The sequence below is a fragment of the Dermacentor albipictus genome, chromosome 1 (assembly GCF_038994185.2).
Source record: "Dermacentor albipictus isolate Rhodes 1998 colony chromosome 1, USDA_Dalb.pri_finalv2, whole genome shotgun sequence".
In the NCBI taxonomy this organism is placed as follows: Eukaryota; Metazoa; Arthropoda; class Arachnida; order Ixodida; family Ixodidae; genus Dermacentor; species Dermacentor albipictus.
The window spans coordinates 204,759,438-204,782,101 of record NC_091821.1 but is presented as its reverse complement, the minus strand read 5'-3'; the positions used below and the strand labels follow the sequence as shown (position 1 = coordinate 204,782,101).

General features: G+C 45.9%; 1 long non-coding RNA gene across 1 annotated transcript; it reads right to left on the bottom strand.

The window, feature by feature from the left end:
- Window positions 1–1,994: 1,994 nt before the first annotated feature.
- On the bottom strand, window positions 1,995–21,333 carry LOC135896938 (uncharacterized). Its single transcript, XR_010562852.2, has 3 exons — window positions 21,154–21,333; window positions 4,642–4,687; window positions 1,995–2,208 (listed from the first exon to the last, which is right to left on the bottom strand). It is a non-coding gene; the product is annotated as an uncharacterized lncRNA (long non-coding RNA).
- Window positions 21,334–22,664: the final 1,331 nt, after the last annotated feature.

The following is a 22,664-nucleotide window of genomic DNA, read 5'->3' as shown; positions in this document are numbered from 1 at the left end:
GCGGAAGTATTTTTGTCTACACGTTTCGAGATGTGGACGCGCAATTAATATGTGTGTTACTGTTAACGGTTCATGGCATTTATCACGTGTTGGTTGTTTCTCCTCTGCCAATAAGTAATTATGTGTGATGCACGTGTGACCTATCCGAAGTCGGCAAAGAATTTCTTTGATGAAACGTTCGTGATGATAGCATGTCTACCACTCCCCAAGAACAGGTTTAATGAGTTGAAGTTTGTTGTTGTCTTTGATTTCCCTATTCACGTTACTAGTTAAAGAGTATAGTGCCTTGCGAACAGTTTGAATCCCATCCCTAACAGGTATATTAACTTTTGGAATATTCAGATTTCTTGCCGTTGCTGCATATTCATCCGCCTTTTCATTACCGGGGAAACCAATGTGGCATGGGACCCAGCAAAAACGAGTGGTTTGGCCTTTATTTAGATGTGTTGGTATATTTAGGATGTCACCTATGATGGGTTGATATTGGGGGCTTTAAGTGCACTTAAAGAATCCGTATAAATTATTGATTTTTCGTGTTTGGCACTTTTAATCTTTTGAACTGTCATCCACAAGGCATAACACTCAGCAGTGAAAACTGATACAAACTGTGGTAGCCTAACTGTATGCTCCCACGTACCTTCAACCACGCTGCTTCCGACATAAATGGGTGTCTTCGAGCCATCGGTGTAAAATTCCGTTTAGATGTTGTGTGTGTCTTGCTGTGTGCGAAATTCTTGCAGTATACGTTCACGAGGCGTATCTTTTCTTTAGATGTGTCAATGATAGATCGAGAAATTTCATGAAATCATTCCAAGGGGCTAATCGAGTTGGCCTTTGTATCACAGAAAGTGTTTCAGTAGGGACATTGTAGTCGCAGCTTTTTTTCTTTAAATCTAAGTATGAGTGGTGTTATAGTATTTGGCTTGTTCGTGTAGTGTAGTCGTTTGTCGCAGTGCGTGATAATGTTATGGCATATATGGTCTGGCGATGAGCGAACTCTGAGAACGTACATCAACATGAGTTACGAGCAATAAAAACAGCGCTAAACGACGGGACGAGTGAAGGGACACAGACAACGGCGCTGACTAACAACCAAAGTGTGTTTATTCCGTCAGTCAGCATATATGTGCTCCGCCGCTATCTGAAACCACAGAATCTACAGAATAGGGCATGCGCAGGGGGAATTGCAATTAATGTGATAAGAAGGCAACCTCCTTCGGAAGGAGAGAAATGGACGGAAGGCTTACACATGCTTCGCCACTAACGTGAATGTGGAAGGCTTCGGATATAAGGCGTGCGCGGTCATCACGATATTTTGACAGATAGGTTACACCTTCGAAAGATGGCTTGCAGCCGCATTCATTGCAATGCAGTGACAACTGACTATCTTTTGCCCGTTTTTGAAATTTGTTGAAGTGCTCGCGCATGCGGTCGTTGATGCAACGCCCCGTTCCCCCTTTCATGCAAGCGTTTTTATATCGGCCAAACGGAGCGTTGCATCAACGACCGCATGCGCGAGCACTTCAACAAATTTCAAAAACGGGCAAAAGATAGTCAGTTGTCACTGCATTGCAATGAATGCGGCTGCAAGCCATCTTTCGAAGGTGTAACCTATCTGTCAAAATATCGTGATGACCGCGCACGCCTTATATCCGAAGCCTTCCACATTCACGTTAGTGGCGAAGCATGTGTAAGCCTTCCGTCCATTTCTCTCCTTCCGAAGGAGATTGCCTTCTTATCACATTAATTGCAATTCCCCCTGCGCATGCCCTATTCTGTAGATTCTGTGGTTTCAGATAGCGGCGGAGCACATATATGCTGACTGACGGAATAAACACACTTTGGTTGTTAGTCAGCGCCGTTGTCTGTGTCCCTTCACTCGTCCCGTCGTTTAGCGCTGTTTTTATTGCTCGTAATCATGAACCAACCAGCCCAAATGCGTACTCTTTTGCAACATGAGTTGTGTTCTTCTGTGATCTGAAGACTCTCGGAATGCAAACTGGGAATAGGTTAGGTCCTTATATAGGCACCGGTTGCTAAGCGTATCCCTTTATTATGCACGGGATGCTGCACTTGCCGGATGTCAAACTTAGGTGTAATGACTGGGGCCCTTCCACCTTTGCTGGCTTGTCCAAGTGGAGTCCAAGGGCTCCCTTTGCACGACACCTCTGATGGCTTGCTGGTGGTCTCGCGATCCTGGCTTCCTGTCTACAAATAAGAGCGTGTAAGTCACAGAAATGTCGGATTGTTTGGCTGCCAAGCTGAGACAAAGAATTGATTGATTGATTGATTGATTGATTGATTGATTGATTGATTGATTGATTGATTGATTGATTGATTGATTGATTGATTGACAGGCAGGGTTTGATAATCCAAAGCAATGTAGGGGCTTTCAGAGACACCACACTGGGGAACCCCGGGTTAATTTTGATTGCCTATAGTTTTTGCATTGCACCTCGAACAGAATGCAGCCACAGCAGCTGGGAGACGAATGTGCCCCTACTGATTAGCTGTCATTTGTTTAAAATGTGAATAGTCATAGGGACACCATCAAGAGATACGCAATGTGCAGCTGCAGTTACATTATGCATCATGACAGATTGAATAAAAGGGCTGTCACGACCTCACATGGCCGGCTATAAACATTAGCAGTCGTTGTGAAGTATTACTTAGGCACTAACACTACTGTTAATAGTGCCAGTATTAATTATCAATAATACAACGCTGCGTAAAACAGCATTAGTATCCGAGGCATTAATAAAATGTAAATTCAAAGCATTATTTAACAGCATATGGTGGACTCGTTATTTCAACCCTGACAGAACAGACGAACTTGATCGAATTATCCGGCGGATCGAATTAACCCAAATAAAGAGAACGCCAAAAGACACTTGATTCAATAATACTATGGTTTGGACGAGTTGGTTCATCTTGACAGTTTTAATAAGAACGCGTTAAACACGAAGCCGAGAGCACACATATGCACCCGTCCCTTCGTGTGTTTTCCTTTCGTATTCGTGTTTACCGCGCTTTTATGAACACTTGACGCACATGGCAATATTTGCCCTATTCTAACACGCACCCGAATCGAGTGCGCGCCCACTTCTTATAAAGGCAAAACTAGCGCAGACAAAACATTAGGGCTCCTTAAAAAAAGTTGTAATCTGACACGCACTCGATTTTTTAGCAAAAAGAAAGTGGGGGGGGGGGGGTGGCATAGGCTCCGGTCTACTATACGTTGCGCTGCGGCAGCCAGTTCTTTAGAATCAACTTCGCCACGCAAATTTTTATGTCGCCTTTGCCGCAGGACGGTTGTGTTATGTGGTAAAGCATACAAACGCCGAGATTGCGCTTTTGGTTTTGCATCCGATTGCACCACGCAGGCAATTTTCGGCCCAATTTGTTGAAAAAAAAATTCACCATCGAATACGATACTTTCTAATGCGCAGTTTGAGCGCAGCTCTATATGTATTTTCATTTCGTGATATATCAACTGGCGCAGACAATCTGTCTCGTGCAGATTGTCGTGCACAGTGCGGCGCGACTGCCTTATCAGAAAATCGTGAGAGGCAGCGCGTCGATGACGCGCGCGCACGATTCACAGCGGCCACCGCAGAATAACCTCCGCTCTCGCAGCGCTCGTTTTCATATATAGTATCGGTGTCGGCATTGCTGAACTGACGACGCGCCCTACTCTGGCACCATCTAGTAGCCATCGTCGCCCCAGATCCCGTCTTGTGCAGCGCGATGCTTTTTTCCTCACGATTTCGCCATACCATCCTCCTCCGCATTCCTCCTCGCGCCTTCTTCGCTCTCGCCGTCTTTCATCCACCGCTGCGCTCCGCGTTCGCTCTTTCATCCTTCGCGGTGCTCGTTCGCTCGGTTACGCCGAGGGATGCCGACGTTGGAACGGGCACCTAAGAAGTGCACTCTAAAAAGGCACTCGTCAGGATTGGGGAAATACCGTAATGAGACATTGTGCAGCCATGGTTATTACTTGAAAAGCGTCCTAGCGCTGGCCTAAAACAGGCGTTTTCGATGGGAAATGACATGTTCAACACATTCATTGTCCCCTAACTGTTCCGAGGCAGAAGCTGAAACTAGAAGTATTGCTGTTGGTTCCCCATAGGGGTCAGGTGTGTGCGTGATAACTGGTCAAGTGTGATTGTTCAGCGAAGGCCAATGTTGGGATCGAAGTCATTTCGATCCTAACTTTGGCCTTCGCTGAACAATCAAACTTGACCAGTTAGCACGCACGCACCTGACCCCTATGGGGACTTTCGATCACAGCGTTGGCCTTCGCTGAAAGTTTTAACAAAGCTTCGGGCCATAGAAATGCATGGGCGCTGGCTGGGATCCAATTAAATTAAAACTCAAATTAACGAAAGTCTACTAGCACTTAAAGCTTGTTTGGTATTGAGGAGCTAAATAATGACTACTATATAGATATATATGCACACAAGATCAAACGGACATGGTCAAGCAATGTCGTAATTACCAGAGTAGTACTATTGTGGCAATAACTTTACTGTATGCTGGCTTCAATTTACAAATGAACATGGGACATAGCCACATACCAGGGGCACATAAGTGGCACCCTCTGCTGGTCACTAAGAATTTTCAGAAATGCCCTACATTTACCTTCTTTGTCGCTGTACTGGCCGGAGCCGTGGCTTGCATGCTCGAACTGGAAAGAAAGTTACATGTTGGAAGCTGCTGTAATTAACCCCACATTAGCACAACTCCTCTTAATAGAGAAACTAAAGAAATAAAATTTTCGCTTCTCAGAAATGTTTGGCAAAGTGGGCGTTCAGGGTATGGCCTTTTGCAACCATAGCATCCAGCTTTGTCTTCTTTCCAACACCTTATTTTCGAATTGTCATCACTAAAATTATAAAACCAATAAGGCTTACCACAAAAAAGAAGTGAGATTTATTAAACCTGACGTGTCAAGGCCATCTCAGGTACTTCCCTCGAGGGTTACAGTACAGTACAGTACCACTTTATGTAGACTTTGTGCGCACTCAAGGCAACATTAGGTTCGCTCCACCTTTCTAATGAGCAGATGAGCGTGTGAGTGCAGGATGTGCATAGAAACAGGTTATTGATTGCACGGACTCACATGTCTCACTGAGCTCACTGCGGTTCTCACATGCACATAGTCAGTACGTTACAAGATATGACCCTGAAAACGCAAGCTTGGTTCCCTACAGTGAGATGGGTGAATTACTAATGATATTCCAGCGCCTGCGCCACTAATAATGTTGCTGAGTACTACAAAGGGAGAGCGGTGGACGGGCCTTGACTGCAAGAACGATAACTTCTTTAGTGAATATCCAGTCATTCCGGTACCATCAGTGCAAAGTACACGAAAAAGAGAGAAGTAAACCAAGTTTGGCATGCTGCGATAGCTTGCCTACTGGTGTGGTCATTTAGCATGGCTGAAGTGTGTCATTGCAAACACATACAGTATTTGGCTATAGCATCAGGTCAGCTAGTCACAACCAAATTTGCCTAGCATCTGATTCTTGGATCAACAAACATGACTGATATCATCTACATGGCTTTAGGGCTAGTGACATTAGCTCGTAAGTGCTCATTCTGCAAGCTGCCTGCATTTTACTGATGAAATTCAGAAAAATGCATATTGAATGATAAAGCAAATTGAATAGGACATATGTGTTTTCTACTTGTACATGTACTACACACCCTGCACGCGGCGTTCTGGTAGGTGGTAGTGACATAGTGTTTGTATATGCTTGCGGCACCAAAGCTTCAAATTAATGCTCTGCATGAGGGCTCATTAGCATGGGAAACTGACAGAGATCGCAAAAGCAAGTTGTTTGCAAAGCGATCCAACGCAAGTGGTCCTAAATAGTTGCTTTGTTCGAAAAGTGACTGTTTTGGTCATATATTCACTGCTCGATTTTTCTGTTGTGCAACTTGAGTTGCAAAGCTGCTGAATCAATCAATGGCGCACGAGCAGGACATATGTATACTATATGACGCTTACCTTACGTGGCGATCGTGGTGCGGGCAGACATGAATGGCACCAATCATGAGAATTTTTTGTTTGGTGATGGTAGATCATGTATGCCAGTGTGTACATTGGTTGCTATGAGTGGCTTGTTGGTTGCCAGTCACGGTCGGTCACGCGACCTTCGTCAATAGCCATTCTGAATGCATCCTAACGTCCTTTGTGGAAACCATACAGCAATTGTGGCCAACCATGGTTTCAGGTGCGAACAGAGAACTGTGCTTGCTTTGGCCAGTGAGACTAATGTCCAGGCAGAGACAGCATGGAAGAGCTACATTGTAGTTGCCCAAGTTAACACGGTGACCAAGTGAGCCATGTACAAGTGTGACAGTGTGTCACTGACATTCATTACCAGCTTGAGACATTTCTGCTACCTCTTGACGAATTTCGCGAAATATTTTTTTCCAGATGATGAAAAAACTGAAGGTAGGTCCACCTGTTCATCAGAAAAAAGGAGGGTTGCAACTTGTGCATACTTGAAACAAAGCTGAACTGACCAAAGGCAATTGCGCTTATGGACTCTCTAGAGATCTGCAGCTCAGATTCAGTGTGCAAGACATACTGCAGTCACATCACTGGAACGACCCACAAGCCTCCATTGATCTGGTTGTCGCACACCTATATATATATATATATATATATATATATATATATATATATATATATTGTTGCGTGCGAAGGAGACCGTTTGTAACCCTTACGGATGAAGGGGACCGTTTACTTTAAGTCGCGGAGGTGAGCGCAAGAGCGGTCAGCTGGTTTATCAACTGAGCGTCGTCCTCTTCTTCCTTCCTCCACCCGGGACCGCAAGCACGTTCACTGGTCTTCGTTTTCTTCATGCGTAACAAATGTTATATAGACTATGTTGACGACTTCGTTTTAAAGCACGCGGCTGCCAATAAGAAGCAGGCTGCACTGCTGCAGTACTTTCAGCCGAATAAATAAAAATAAATGCTTTGTGTGAAGCTTCAATTGAGTATTTAGCGCTCCACAATTGGGGCCCGATCGGCGATCGAGCTAGCCTTGAATAGTCTCTGCACCCCCCCCCATATATATATATATATATATATATATATATATATATATATATATATATATATATATATATATATATATATATATATATATATATATATATATATATATATATATATATATATTTGCTTGTTTCCAACAAAACCAAGGAGGTTTATCGCTTAGAACCTGCAATCCTTAAGATGGCAAGCTATGCAGCTGACTAAGTTATTTCAAAGAACACTTTCAATTTTTTTTTTACATAAGTTGCCTGTGGCAGCTAGCATAATTCTAGTCCATGAGCTAGTCTACCACGGCGGACATTGCATAAAAAAAATTGAAATGTACAACCGCCTAATTAAACAATAACTAATGAAGTATTTAAGTAATTGCCTTAAAGGATCGCTCACCAGGCCTCATAATAAATTTTGGTTATACGCTGGAAGTTGTTACGTGTCCTCTAGCGAGCGTTCTGCCGCAAAAAATGTTTCAAATAGGCTCAGTAATGGCCGAGATAGAAATATTTCATGCCGCGAGCCCATGATTTCAGCAGGCGAGCTCCACTGCCAAGCGAGACACTCTCTCCATTCGTCCCGTCTAGCCTCCGCAAGCGAAAATCCTTCCCTGTGTTCTCGAGGACCGTGTGACGCATACGCAACGGGACCAGCCTTCTTTCTTTTTCTCCTTGCTTTTTTGCTACGCGGTGAACTTCCGCTGACTGACTCCTTTCGCGCAGCGCACGATTTTGAGCGATGTGCACGAGGACAGCTGACTAGTGGTATAAGTCAGTGCTACAGGAATAGTGCGGCAGACACAAGCGGATCACAGAGCATGATCTCGCGCTAGAACACGGTAGGAAATGACATAGTTTCGTTGTCTGCTCACGCGACTGCACGACGTGGGAACAAGCAGACGAAGCGGAAGTGTATACGTCTCTCTTGCTACGAAGCGAAGTAAAACAAAAACACGCATACATTCGGTTTGTGTGTTTTATTATTTCTCTAAGCTTTAATGCATCTATTCAAGGAACATATTACACAAATAACAGATGCTGCCTTGAATAATTCAGGTGTTAGTCAGGTGTCCCCACGAGCGACGTCACAGTGTGAATACGAGTATAACGAGTACGTAAGCGCAGGAACACGTGTGCGTCACCGTCCGGCTTGGAGCGCGGTCGCCGCGAGGGGAAGAGAAAACGGCGTTCGGATTGAAATTCCAGACCTTTCCGCGGGGCGTAGCGATGTAATACTTTGCAAACACGATCGTTAGCGCGCATTGCCTCCTCTGCGATTGTCAGCTCAACATGGCCAGACCTGGTGAGGCAAATTCTAGCGGGTGAGATTGCGAGGCATATCCATTTGAAAGGAATGGTGGGGTTGACACCATTTACGAGATATGCACCGTCTAACTTGGTGTAAAAATGAACTGTCATTCCACCTAATTTCTTCACAAAACGTCGTTTTATGCTCTGAAGTACGAAAGTAACTGGAACACCAATGCAGTTATCGGCAACATTGGGAAATTAATATCTCGAAAATGGTGTCATCCTGGGAGTTCATTCCAAGTGTATCTGCCTTGCGAACTACCCAGCTAGAATTTTTAAATTGCAATATGTACCATAGAGTAATTCGGTAAACACCTTATTAGTGAATTCTTGTTAATTAGTCGATTACGCATTTCAATTTTTTTGTACACGTAAGCCATTTCGAGTAGAGCAGCTCATGAACTAGCTGAATTGTGCTATCTGCCACAGCGATTCTAAAAAAATTTTGTTCGCTGAAGCACCCAGTACATACAGACAAAGATGAGCGTCAAGTTTACACTCGTAATTGTCACATTGTACAGTGTTCCTTTATTTCGCACCCCATACTCTACAGTAAACGTATATATAAGTTTGTAAGCTCTTTGATCAGCCCAATACAGGGTCCAGCAAGAGCTGCTTTCTTGTGAACATTTGCAAACGATGGAATCTGTTCTTCCAATGTGCTGTCAGATATCTCTAATCTATAACAACGAAGTCATCTATAGATGTAATGCTAGCAACGGCTGATAATATTTGTGGTATGAGACATTTTGTACCAGCTCAAGATAAGTGCACCATATATGGTCACCATAAAATGGTCCTTTTCTGGTTTCTTGTGGCACTGAGGCGAAAGCCTTAAATGGCTCATGGGTCAACAAATTGACCATCTGGTGTTATGGCACCAAAATTCAATGGCATTAAAATTGATGAAACTCGAGCTCACGACCTTTGGTGTTCAGAGTTAATTCAGATATACGTAATTAAGACACTCGAACCCATTTTTTGCGGGAGTCGAACCCACGACTCTTGTTAATTAAGGTATAGCTAATTACAGCACTCGAACCCACTATCTTTGGTGAGAGAAAAGAATACGAAGTAACAACGCATTCGAATGATAATGTCAAGCAATTTAACAAACGTCTCGTGAGCGCGCAGGCTTCCGCCTTCATGCTCTTTAACGTTTGCTGAAGTGACTGTCAACTTTTAATGGTACCGTGACTCAATATGACATTCTATTTAGAGGGACACTAAAGAGAAAAATGATTTCTTCTGCATCAGTAAATTACCTTTCTACGACACTAAAAACACCTGCTCTTACCATAATAAGACGCTTGGTAAGCCAGAAAAAGCGTAAGAACGAAAGACGGGTGGCGACGGCTCCTTGATCTTCCCGCACCTGGTCGCCGTGACGTCATGCATTTTGATGACATCTTCTAGGGCCTACTTACTCATATAGGAAGTGACTGCGAGCCAGGACGCGTCGCGTCGAAGCCCCGCAATTTTCTCAAATTAAGTGTGATTTTTGCGAAACCAGTTCCATCGCACCGCGCAATCACGTTTATGAAGATATGCTTCACTTCAAGACCATTTTCGACCCTGTGAGTTTATATTGTGCACTACCGCGAGGACTTTTATGTCCGAAGCGGACGCTACGTCGGCTAACCCTAACGCCGTATCCGCCGACGATTTCGTCGCTTGGACGGACGCCGGGGCTCCCACCGGCACAGAGACATCTACCCAAGTCTTGCCAACGGCACTACAATGAATTACGAAGTGATCGGCCGAGAAATCGACCCCTCGGAGGTTTCCGCCAGGAACGGGTGGTGCGACATCGCCCCACGAAGAGCGACCAAGCCTAAGTCTAAACTCAACGTGGCTGCCAACGTGGAAGCCTCCGACGCCAGAGCGAAAGCACCGAAGCCCATGTCGGCCCGTAAAGAAATCAAGGCAAGTAGAATGCCCTTACTCCCACAAAACGAGACCAAAGTAGTAATTCGCATTCGCGGCGGACTGAACATCGCCAAAACCGGACACGTGGGAATTGTGCAGGAAATTCAAGAAGCAGCCGGACTCGAACCGATGCAGTGCGACGGGGACACGATTTGCCCCAACCTCAAATAGAACATCATGGTCGTGAGTTCCCCGCTACCCGAGAACGTCAACGGATATTTGAAAATTCAGAGCTTCACCATCGCCGGGCAGACGCACGAGGCCTTCTCCTACCAGACTGCACCGGACGACACGTGCAAGGGAGTCATTCGCAACATTCCGCTCCACCACACGCAAGAAACGATAACCAGGTCCGTCGTCAACCCGAGAAACCCACTCGCACTGGCGGCAAAGCGCATTAAGGAAACCGGGACGGTGATCGTAGTCCTCGAAGGACACGAACTTCCCAACCACGTGATGTACGGATGTGCACGGGTAGAGTGCTCGCTCTACAGGAAGCAGATCGCCATATGTCAGGCTTGCGGCAAACTAGTGCTGAGCAGACGTATGCCCCACACCGGAGAAGCAGACTTGCAGGGATTGCGGCATTCCAGACCCCGGAGAAGATCACGCTTGTGAAGAGGTCTCTTACGTGCTGTGCGGCGAGAAACACCCCACGGCAAGCAAGGAATGCAAGAGCATGTACCAGGTCCCGTACGTGGTACGCAAGCGAAGAATTGAAAACAAGCAGGCAGCCATTGCGACCAAGAAACTTCGAGAAAAAGCATCGTGTCTCTTAAGGCAGAACGGCGCAGATGCGGCGCAGCATCCAGACGGACAGCGCGAGCCCAGAGGACGCTCCAGATCCAGAGGGAGCTCGGGATCCCGATCGGTCAGCAGAGGTCGCAGGAGCCGCTCCCGCACACCCGAGAGCCGGGGCCGCTCCACCTCGGGCGCGCGCTTCGCACCCGCGGCCGAAGCTAACAGCTGGGCCCAGCGAGTCAGGCCGACAACGGGATGCCAGGCCTCGGCAACGGCAGGGACGCTGCCCACTAACTGCGGGCCACTGAGGGACCAATCTCAGATGAGCTTGCAAGCGCGGCCAGAGAATGTACACAAAGACATCTTAGAGAGAATCAAAGCACTCGAGCACGAAAACGCTCAACTCAGACGCACAATGACAGAACTGGCTAACGAGAATAGATTGCTTAAAACGCAAATTAGCTCACCTAATGCCCAGACACAGGACATGCACATGGAGACTTCACCCAGTCCGAATCCCTCCAGCGTAGCGGAATCAGAAACGACTAGTCAAAGCCCACCCGTGGGCACACCAGCCACCAAGAAACGCAAGGCCAAGACCACGGAATGCGACACGCCTGCCAAGGACATAGACGGTAAATTGGACAAGATCCTTAGTACCCTTGGTCAACTACAATTTGATGTCGAGTTACTAAAGAAGGGGCACGACAGACTAGTAGAGGCGGTCAATGGCCTAACGAGCAGGATAGAAGTGACGGAGATGGGCTTCGGCGCCAGGATCGAGGGCCTCGAGAGAACCGTCTTTACTCACTCCACGACACCGGTCAACTCCCCCGCCTCCCCCATGGTCAGAAGGAACACTGCAACAAGCGATATCGTCACACCCAAAATGGCGGTAAAGTCCGCAACCATAGTAGAAAGCAAAAAGGTAGAAGGCAAGTGGACACGGGAACAGCGCTTGTGGTACCACGCCTAATCGCCTTGTTTTCGCTATGCAGGTCTCGCTTTTTATCATCTTCGGATGGTCGTCCTGCTTATCCCTTGAACCCGCACCGTCCCATTTACTTGTGCCAGCCTCAGGCATGACCGAAGCCTATTTCAGCGATACGCCAGCCGCGATACCGACCTATTCGCTCGACGTTTCCTTCGGCCTCCCAGCCACATCGACACAGCCATCACCAGGAGAGGCTGATTTAAGCTGCCGACCGATCGACCTACACTTCAGTGGACACGGGAACAGCGCTTGTGGTACCACGCCTAATCGCCTTGTTTTCGCTATGCAGGTCTCGCTTTTTATCATCTTCGGATGGTCGTCCTGCTTATCCCTTGAACCCGCACCGTCCCATTTACTTGTGCCAGCCTCAGGCATGACCGAAGCCTATTTCAGCGATACGCCAGCCGCGATACCGACCTATTCGCTCGACGTTTCCTTCGGCCTCCCAGCCACATCGACACAGCCATCACCAGGAGAGGCTGATTTAAGCTGCCGACCGATCGACCTACACTTCAGTGGACACGGGAACAGCGCTTGTGGTACCACGCCTAATCGCCTTGTTTTCGCTATGCAGGTGCGTATAATTGCCTCTCTTCATGCTAAAAAATCTGATAACCGCTACCTGGTACTGTTCCCGTGTCCACAAGTGTTATTTGACGCAGCGTACGACTGTTGTTCTGTTATCCTACTGTTATTACGTTCGGGGGATGTCGAGACTAACCCTGGACCTAACACACGTTCTGAATCTCTGCTTGATATTGAATCGCTTCCTTCTGATCCTTCTGAACAAATGAACGTTTTATTCAAACTGCTTAAGGATCTGCACACTCGATCGCTTCAAACTTCCAAAACACAATCCGAACTAGCTGCTGACGTAAAGTCAATCAAAAATGGCCAGAAAAGCATTGAAACAAAAATTACCGGTCTCCAAAATCGCTTAGATTTACTTGAAGAAAAATTTAAAAACGTCGACCAAGTGGCCAAAGAAATCTCAGAAGTGAATGCCAAGGTAAACAGTACGACCTATCGCTTGGAAGCGCTTGACTTACGCCTCGTTGACATTGAAGACAGATCGCGCCGTGATAACCTAATATTTCGTGGTATCCCTGACACAAAAGAATCATGGCAAGAAACCGAGACCAAGTTAATATCAACGATTAAATCATTCTTCGATACATTTCCAGATGACACCCTCCATCGCGCACATCGCCTTGGCCCTTTCGATCCTAACAAGTGTCGCCCCATAGTTGCAAAGTTTTCACATTCGAAAATCCGGGAGAAAGTGTTCGCGCTGCGCGATCAATTCAAACAAAATAACCTTACTGTTAGCGAAGACTTCTCGGTTCCCACCCGCGTTGCTCGCAAAAAACTAATAGAGTTCGGTACCAGTCACCCCGGTTCCCCCAACTTTAAACTCCGCTACAATAAATTGTTTCTGAACAATAAGTGTTATATTTACGACGCATCTACCGATAGCGTCCGTGAAAGAGCACAGAGTGCATCTGGCACATTACAGAATCATTCGGTTCCACTACGTGCGTCACAATAGGGAAGCGTAAGGGGTAGTGGCCTAACATCACAAAAAGCTTTACCTTACTTGCCTATTCTGTTTACAAATATAAGAAGCCTTGGGAATAAATTTCATTCTTTATCTTCGGCGATCGACACGTGCGATGCAAAAATTATTGCCTTGACAGAAACTTGGCTTCCTGCACATGTGCGCGATTATGATACTTTCTGTGGCGCCGGCAATTTCGCTGTTTACCGCTGTGACCGATCTGCACGTCGAGGAGGAGGCGTCCTTCTCGCAATTTCTAAAGATATTCCATCATTTCATATAGATATTAACACTGAACTTGAAACCACGTGGGCTTGCCTAACTCTCGATCACAGAAAGATAATCCTCGGCGTTTGCTACCGCTCACCCTCGTCATCTGCTACTTTCACTGAACAGCTACACGATGCTATTAATCTAATTTTTTCCCGTTTTCCTACAGCACCGTTATTCTTACTCGGCGATTTTAATTTTCCAAATTTAATATGGAATACGCATCCACCCACCATAAAGCCTTTTTCCGTTCAGGCTAAAGATTTCTGTACACTGTGTTCCCTATTTTCATTTTCCCAACTTGTGACTCAGCCTACCAGATCATCAATCAGAACCGCTAACACGCTTGATTTAATTCTAACTAACCGACCAGAACTTGCTTCCTCCATAACACACCTACCTGGTATTAGCGACCATACCTTACTGACATTCGGTTTAAAAGTCTTCCATCCCAAAAAGATAAAAGTTAAGAAAGTAATACGCGATTACAAGAAAGCCAACTTTGAAGCCATTAACAATGAACTATCGTCATTTATTCAAACATTTTTTGTTGATTTTGAGAACCGTACGGTCCAGTCAAATTGGGATATATTTGTAGACCAAATACGCCTATTAACTGAAAAGTTTATTCCTAATCGCATCATCACTTCTAATCCTCAATCCCCTTGGTACAACTCTTATATAAAGCGCCTATCTAACAGAAAAAAACGTCTTTATCGCTTAGCTAAATCATCTGCAAGTAAAACAACTTGGAAAACCTATAACGTTGCCAATAATCTGTACTTAACTGCACTAAAAATGCTAAAGACAATTACTTATCCCATACATTACCTGACATGCTTACGACAGATATCCGAAAGTTTTGGCGCGTCATTAACCCGTCTTCTGATAGCTCGATCACCTTGAAAGATGAGTCTGGTGAAGTCATTTCAAGTGAAGCTTGCGCAAACATTCTCTGTGAATCATTTGCAAATAATTTTTCCACTTCATCGAACATTGATCTACCACACACAGAACACTACAACTATCTCATTATGCAACCCATAGCTCTTGACTTTGCAGGTATTGCTAGGCTGATTCATGATTTGCCTTTAAACTCAGCTCCCGGTTATGATACCATTAATAGCAAATTTTTGAAAAACACTACCACATACTGTTCTGTAATACTTGCTAATATTTTCCAGCAATCAATAAACACTTGTACTCTGCCATCTCAATGGAAAATAGGGAAGGTGGTTCCATTGCATAAGTCTGGTAACAAAAGCTCACCCCTGAATTACCGCCCGATTTCGCTTACCAGCACCTGTTGCAAACTTCTTGAACATGTTATATTTACTAATCTTGTTGACTTTCTTGACTCGAACACATTTTTCACCTCTGCTCAACATGGTTTTCGCAAAACATTCTCCTGTGAAACCCAACTAATATCATTCACTCATAGATTACACTGTATTTTAGACCGCGCCTCCTGTGCCGACTGTGTATTTTTAGACTTCAGCAAAGCATTCGACAAGGTTTGCCACAAACTGCTCCTATTCAAGCTGAGTCTTTTAAACCTTGACAGTAACCTGCTGAAATGGATTGAGTGTTTTCTTACTAACCGTCATCAATTTGTTACTGCGAATAATTACGATTCATCATTGACTGAGGTTCGTTCTGGTGTGCCTCAGGGATCAGTACTAGGGCCCCTACTATTCCTGATTTATATTAATGACCTACCTTCTTCATTGAAATCTCACATTCACTTGTTTGCTGACGATTGCGTGATATATCGTGAAATAATTACTAACGACGACACTAATGCTCTTCAGTTTGACTTGGACTACGTGATTGATTGGTGTAACACTTGGCTTATGGAACTTAATATTAATAAATGTAAAGTTATGCGCGTGCAGAGGAACACCTCAAGTACTCTTCCTACTTACTATCTAAATAAAATTCCTTTAGAACCCGTTAACTCATACAAATACTTAGGAGTTCATATAACAGCAAAACTAACCTGGAACATTCACACTGAGTACATAATAAGTAAAGCTAATAGCATGCTCGGTTACTTACGCCACAAGTTTTCCAAAGCACCATCATCCTTAAAATTACTACTTTACCAGTCATTAGTGCGCCCTAAATTAGAATACGCTGCAGCTGTGTGGGACCCATACCATGAAAACCTTATTTCTTCACTCGAGCTTGTCCAAAATAACTCAGTCCGATTCATATTTTCAAATTATAACCGTACCGCTAGCATAACATCAATGAAGGACAATCTATCTCTTCCATCACTTGCATCTCGCAGAACAATAGCACGTTTGACACTGTTTCACAAATTTTATTACCATTCCTCCCTTCACAGTAACTTCATTTCTCAGCCTCATTACCTATCGAGCCGCATCGATCATCGCCATAAGGTCGGACTTCAAACAGGCAACACTAACACTTTCAGTCAATCTTTCTTTCCCAGATCATCACGACAGTGGAACCACCTTCCCTGTGAAATTGTATCTATTGTCGACAACAAACTGTTTCGTAAGGCTTTAGCTAACATTGTATAATTAGGAATTATTAACATGTTATTTCATTTACTTGCCGTACTTACAGGCGACTAAGGACGACACTGGTTAACATTGTACTAACAGGAATTACCAAGTTGCTACTTTGTTTACATTGTCTGTCGTACTTACAAATATTGTGCAAGATATTACATAGTATTGTATAATTAGTAATTACTAACACACTGCATTGTTTATTTTCCGTACTTTATTGTTATACTTCCCGTTTTCCCGCTCCCCTCTGTAATGCCTTCGGGCCTTGAGGGTACCATAAATAAAAATAAATAAAAAAAAAATAAGCGAGAACCAGCCGAAAGGCACCAAGCGCAAACGAACAATCAAGGAAAGCTTATAATCTGGCAATGGAATTGTCGCGGGTTCCGCAACAAGAAATCGGTCTTGCAACAATACATCAGACACACTACAGACAAGCCGGACATCATACTCATTCAAGAGATCAACACCGACACACCCACACTTCCAGGATATGAAACAATTGCCGTTCCACCAACAAAAGCCTGCAGCGGCATAGCGACGTTTCTCAGTAACAGGCTCGCGTGGGCCGAAATTGACAGAAGTAATCTGGACAGCAAATGCGAGCACTTGTTCATCAAAGTCTTTCCGAAAGGCAAAAAGACTAAGAGCATGCTATACACTGAACATGTACAGCAGCCCGAACCACAGAACGCAAAGTTTCAGAAGACTGTTGAAAAAGGCCAGGGACAAAGCCGGGGACAACCCACTGATTATTGCCGGAGATTTCAACGCCCCAAATCTAGAATGGGGCTACGGCGTCACCAGCGCCAAAGGCAGAAATCTTGCCACCGATGCGGAAGAGATGGGCCTCAACCTGATCACGTCCGCGCTCTACCCTACCAGGATGGGCAACTCGGTCTCGAGGGACACCACCCCAGACCTCACGTTCGTTCTCAACACCGAGGGGGCCACGTGGCATAATACCGGCGACGACCTCGGCAGCGACCATTACATTGTGGAAACGTCAATAGCAATCGCCTTGAAACCACTACGAAAGTGGAGATACACGGATTGAGATGCGTTTAGACAGATAAGGAAGGAACGTACCGACAAGTCCGCTACACTAGAACAGTGGACGCTAGAACCAAAGGAGGACGCCCGCAACGCGACCAAAGAAATAGAAACAGATGTCCAGACAATCGGGATGGACGCTAAGCTCGCTCACATGCTGGAAGCGAAAATATCCATACTGCAGAGATGGTGTACCCAGAGACTCAATAGAAGACTTAGGAAAAAAATTGCATTACTGAACAAGGACATTGAGCACCACTGTGTGGTACTCTCCAACCAACAATGGGACGAAGTATGTGCAAGGGCCCACGGCAGCATGACATATGGAAAAACTTGGAACCTACTCAAACACCTTCTTAACAAAGGTCAAACCAGGAGCTCCCAGACCAAGGCGGCTAACAAGATAGCGAAACGTGACCTCAAAAACTCCAACGAGCAGGAACTTATGGCAACACTTGCCGAAAGATACATGCAACTCTCGAGCAGCCACGAAAACGAGGCCGAGGCACCCGGTTCCCCGTACACGGGAGCGGACAACCCCAATCTCGACGAACCCTTCACCCTGGAAGAAATCAGGACCGTCCTTCAAAACCTGAATGGCACATCGGCCCCAGATACGAACGGTATTAGTAACAAGGCCCTTCGTAACTTGGACGAAGACTCCGTCCGGTTCCTAGCTGATCAAATCAATCAGGTCTGGGCTTCCGGCAGGGTCCCACCGGAATGGAAGAACGCCACCACGGTTCTCATTCCAAAGCCCAACAAGCCCTCGGGTGTCGAGAACCTCAGACCCATATCACTCACGTCGTGCGTGGGTAAGGCGGCGGAACACGCCATTCAGAACAGAATCTCCAGATTCCTCGAAAACAAGGAACTGTTACCACACACCCTCATCGGATTTAAACCCGGTCTATCAACTCAAGACACCATGATTTTAATCAAGCACCAAATCATTGATGACCCCATTAGAAACGCCAAGGTCATTCTTGGGTTGGATCTAGAGAAAGCGTTCGATAACCTCTCTCACCAATACATTGTGGACACCATTTCCGAACTCAACCTCGGAGCTAGATTCCACTCGTGCGTCAAGTCATTCTTGGATAACAGGACGGCTACGCTCCGATTTGCCGACCTCTCCACGGAGACACTCTCGCTGGGGAGCAGAGGCACCCCCCAAAGCTCGGTCATCTCCCCTATGCTTTTCAACCTTGCCATGGCGGGACTTGCTGAGAAACTAGGACAGATCCACGTGCTCGAGCACACCATATACGCAGATGACATCACCATGTGGTTGTCCAAAGGAACATCGGGCATGGTGCAGGACACCTTGCAAGAAGCAGTGAACGGCACAGAAGAATTTCGCATTCCCACAGGACTCAGATGCTCACCTACCAAGTCGGAGCTGCTCATACGCAGACCCACGCAGAAGGGCCGCTGGCCATACTCGTCAGACTTCGATTATAATCAGGAAATTACCGTACGAACCACTTCGGGACACGCCATACCGTGCGTCAACAAAATCAAAGTCCTGGGTATGATCGTAGAGACTAAAGACGTCAATGCCTCTACGGTTCAGAATCTCACCACCAAAACCAACAACGCTATTGGGCTCATCAGAAGAATTGCCAATAGACACAGGGGCCTCAAGGAACATAATCTTATCAAACTCATACACGCGTTCGTCACCTGTCACTTCGCATACGTTGCGGCAATGCTCAATTGGACACGATCCGAAAGAGACAGACTGAATGCCCAAATCAGAAAGGTCACCAAGCAAGCCCTCGGCATTCCAACCAGCACCAGCAACGAGAAGCTGGGGCACCTGGGCATGCACAACACCCTGGAAGAAATTGCCGAAGCCCAGCAGCGCGCCCAGCTTGCTAGGCTTTCGACGACGCCTCCGGGGCGCACGATCCTAGAGAAGCTAGGCTTTGCTCAAGGAGACATAGAAAAAGACTTTGCGGACCTCCCACGGGACATCCGCATCAAGATCACGGTCCGCCCTATACCCAGAAACGTACACCCCGAAAACAACAGAGGCAGACGACAAGCGAGAGGACGATTCCTTCTTAACCAAGCCTTGGCGAACCGTGAACGCTCAGCTTTTGTGGACGCGGCGGCATACACGGGAAACAAAGCTTTCGCAGTGATGGTTGCGGACGGCCGCGTATCCACAAGATATGCAGCCACGGTAATTGCAAGGAAGCCTGAACAGGCCGAACAGGTTGCGATCGCTGTTGCGCTCACCGACGACAATCTTTCCCATATCTACAGCGACTCCATAGCCGCTATCAGAACTTTCCAAACGGGCATGGTCTGCGCAAAGGCTCTCAGAATTTTCGCAAAGAAATAGATTAAGAACCACGTCATATACTGGTTCCCGGCACACTTAGGACCGAAGATCGGCGACGTCCGCAACCTTTACGAGGCGGCACACGAGGCTGCGCGCGCGCTTACAGACCGCGCGGCTTCACCCAACCACCGGAGAATAAGGACGCGCCCACTACATACAATGAAATCACTAAACACTACTACCTACAACGCAGACAGTATAGCAGGCCACACCGCACGCTCACTCGAGCTCAAGCGGTTACACTCGGAATGCTACATACAGACACATACCGCAAAACAGATTACACCATTACATGCCTGAGCTCTACGACAAGTCTTATTGCACCAATTGCAATACATCCCTTAACGTATATCATTTACTCTGGCCGTGCTCGCAAGCTCACATAAACTCCGAAATGGACAAGCGCAAGTTTGAAAAAGCAATCCGGAGCGAAGAACTCGCTCCCCAACTGTGGGCCGTCCAGCAGGTCCACGACGCCGCCAGGAAACTCAACCTCCCGGTTCCGTCGTGGGTGGGAGACGCTCACTCCATGAGAGCCCAAAGCTCTCGTGGCCTGCAGGACCTGAATGAAGTTGATTTCCTTCCTTCCTTCCTACTTTCCTACTTAATAGCGGCACAGATTGTCTACATTGTGTTCTAAAGGAACCAAATATTAAACATAGCAAGTTTCGGGAACCTTTACTCAACCAACGCAGCCCAAATGCAAGAACATACTTTGGAATCCCTGACGTCACACTGACGTTCAAATATATTCAAATACTGATACTTCAACGTTCATTTTCTCATCTAATTATCAAACTATTATTTCAAAATGACTGCCTGCAGGGTTTTCAAACAATGCTTTATTAGTCTAAACTGATCTTTTTTTTGTCGCTTTAGTCACCCTTTAAGTTCTAGATCACGAAGCATATGGGAACTAAGGGATTCAAAACGCAGAAATAAACAGAAAGAATGAAAGAGAATGCGCATATGTCTTAATTAGCAAGCGACAGTTGCGCGCGCCATGTTTCGTAAGCACAATATCGTAAAAATAAATACATTTTTACACACAACGCTCTAGTAGCCAGCCTGCCATGAGCGCGTCCACGCGGCGAAAATCACTAGCGCCCTAGAGCTGTAAGCATTGGCAGAAACCAAATGCTAGTATGGGGCACCCGTTATTTGGGAGAAACCGAACGAGAAGCGGCTAGTTTGTGTCACACGGGGAACTTTCGATCGCGATTTATCCCGATTGTACTCGATTGAATAAGGAAATCAGCGCAAGAAACTACAAAGTACAGGCGCTGTTCTTTGACTCAATTGTGTGAATTCCCTGTGGTATCCATGAGGTAGACGCTCACCGCTTTCTATGCGTAGTACATCCAGCGTGGAGGCAGGTAGCGTGCTTGTGGCGGTATAGAAATCACGTAGCTGAATCCCGCCGAACCACGGCCTCCTCAACGGATGCTCTGTGAGCTGGTGAGCGTACCAGCGGTACCGTGGTGGCTACGGTATGGTATGGTATGGTATTCCTTATGCGATGGCGCACACCCACTGTGGAGGATTGGCCAAGATTTGGATGAAATTAGGCTATCTTTATTAAAAACTAAAAATGGTATAGCTAACTGGAGGAAATGAACAAAAATAAAATGCTTAAGAATTCAAGACAATCTCTTTGTAGCAATTATAAAATCCTCCACGGTTGAGCAAATGTCCCTGTGGGACTGTCAAAGAGAGGAGGCTCCTAGAGAAAGGATATTTATAATTGAAAAGCTCAAACCAAGCTGTGTAAATCTTGATTCTAGATTTTTTCTTAAAGAAGCGAAACGGCGGCAGAATATGAAAAAATGATCCATTGTTTCATCTTCTCCACAGACTGGGCACAGAGGGGAGGGCACCAGACCAGCCCTGTGACGATAGAAGTTTAATTTTGGTATTCGACAACGTAATCGGGTAAAGATGACTTCAGTTTTTCTGGTGTGAAAGGAATTTTTAAGCCAAGGGAATAGGAGGTGCCGATATTCTGAAAAATTTGCTACAGCTGGGTTCAAAAAGTCTTGAGTAATTGTATATCTCCTGAATCTAGTAGTCGTCAGGTAAGCTATTGTAGGAAGCTATTGTGGTGGCTACGTACAATTTGAACCAGCGCGAGACTTGTTCTTCCTCTTCTTCTTCACATTTTGGCACGTACCCACGAGGGGGGTACGCATCAAGGCAGACGACGATTATCGTTCACTCTAAAAACACTTGCACGCTTTGGGGTGTATATTTGTCCCACAACAATAATCGTCATCTGTCTTGCCCGCGTTTCCTGTCTTTAACGCTGCGAGCCCGGTACTTCCCAGTCATGAACGGCATGCGCGTTATCAGTGTGACGCAGCATTCTCGACAGGAAAGTAGCGAGCGCCGAGTTTTCAAGAAAGGAAACGCAAGCAAGGCAGATGACGATTATCGTTGTGGGACAAATATACACCCCAAAGGGTGCAAACAGTTTTTAGAGTGTTGGGTGTCAGATATACACCCCAAAGGGTGTAACCGTTTTACAGTGCACTCTTAGACAAAAGATATTCCCTCTGGGGTGTATCTCTGCCACACAACGATAGTCGTCACCTGCCCTTCTTGCGTTTCCTTTCTTAAAAACACCGCGCCCGCTACTTTCCTGTCGGGAATGCTATGTCATGCTGATAACGCGCATGCCGTTCGTTACTGGAAAGTACCAGGCTCGCCGCGTTAAAGAAAGGAAATGCGGACAAGACAGATGACGATTATCGTTGTGTGGCAAAAGGGTGTAATTTTGCTTAAGAGTGTGTATACATTATTAATTAATAGGCGTTAGGAAAGTAACCAAAATTCAATTTGTATTGAGGTACAA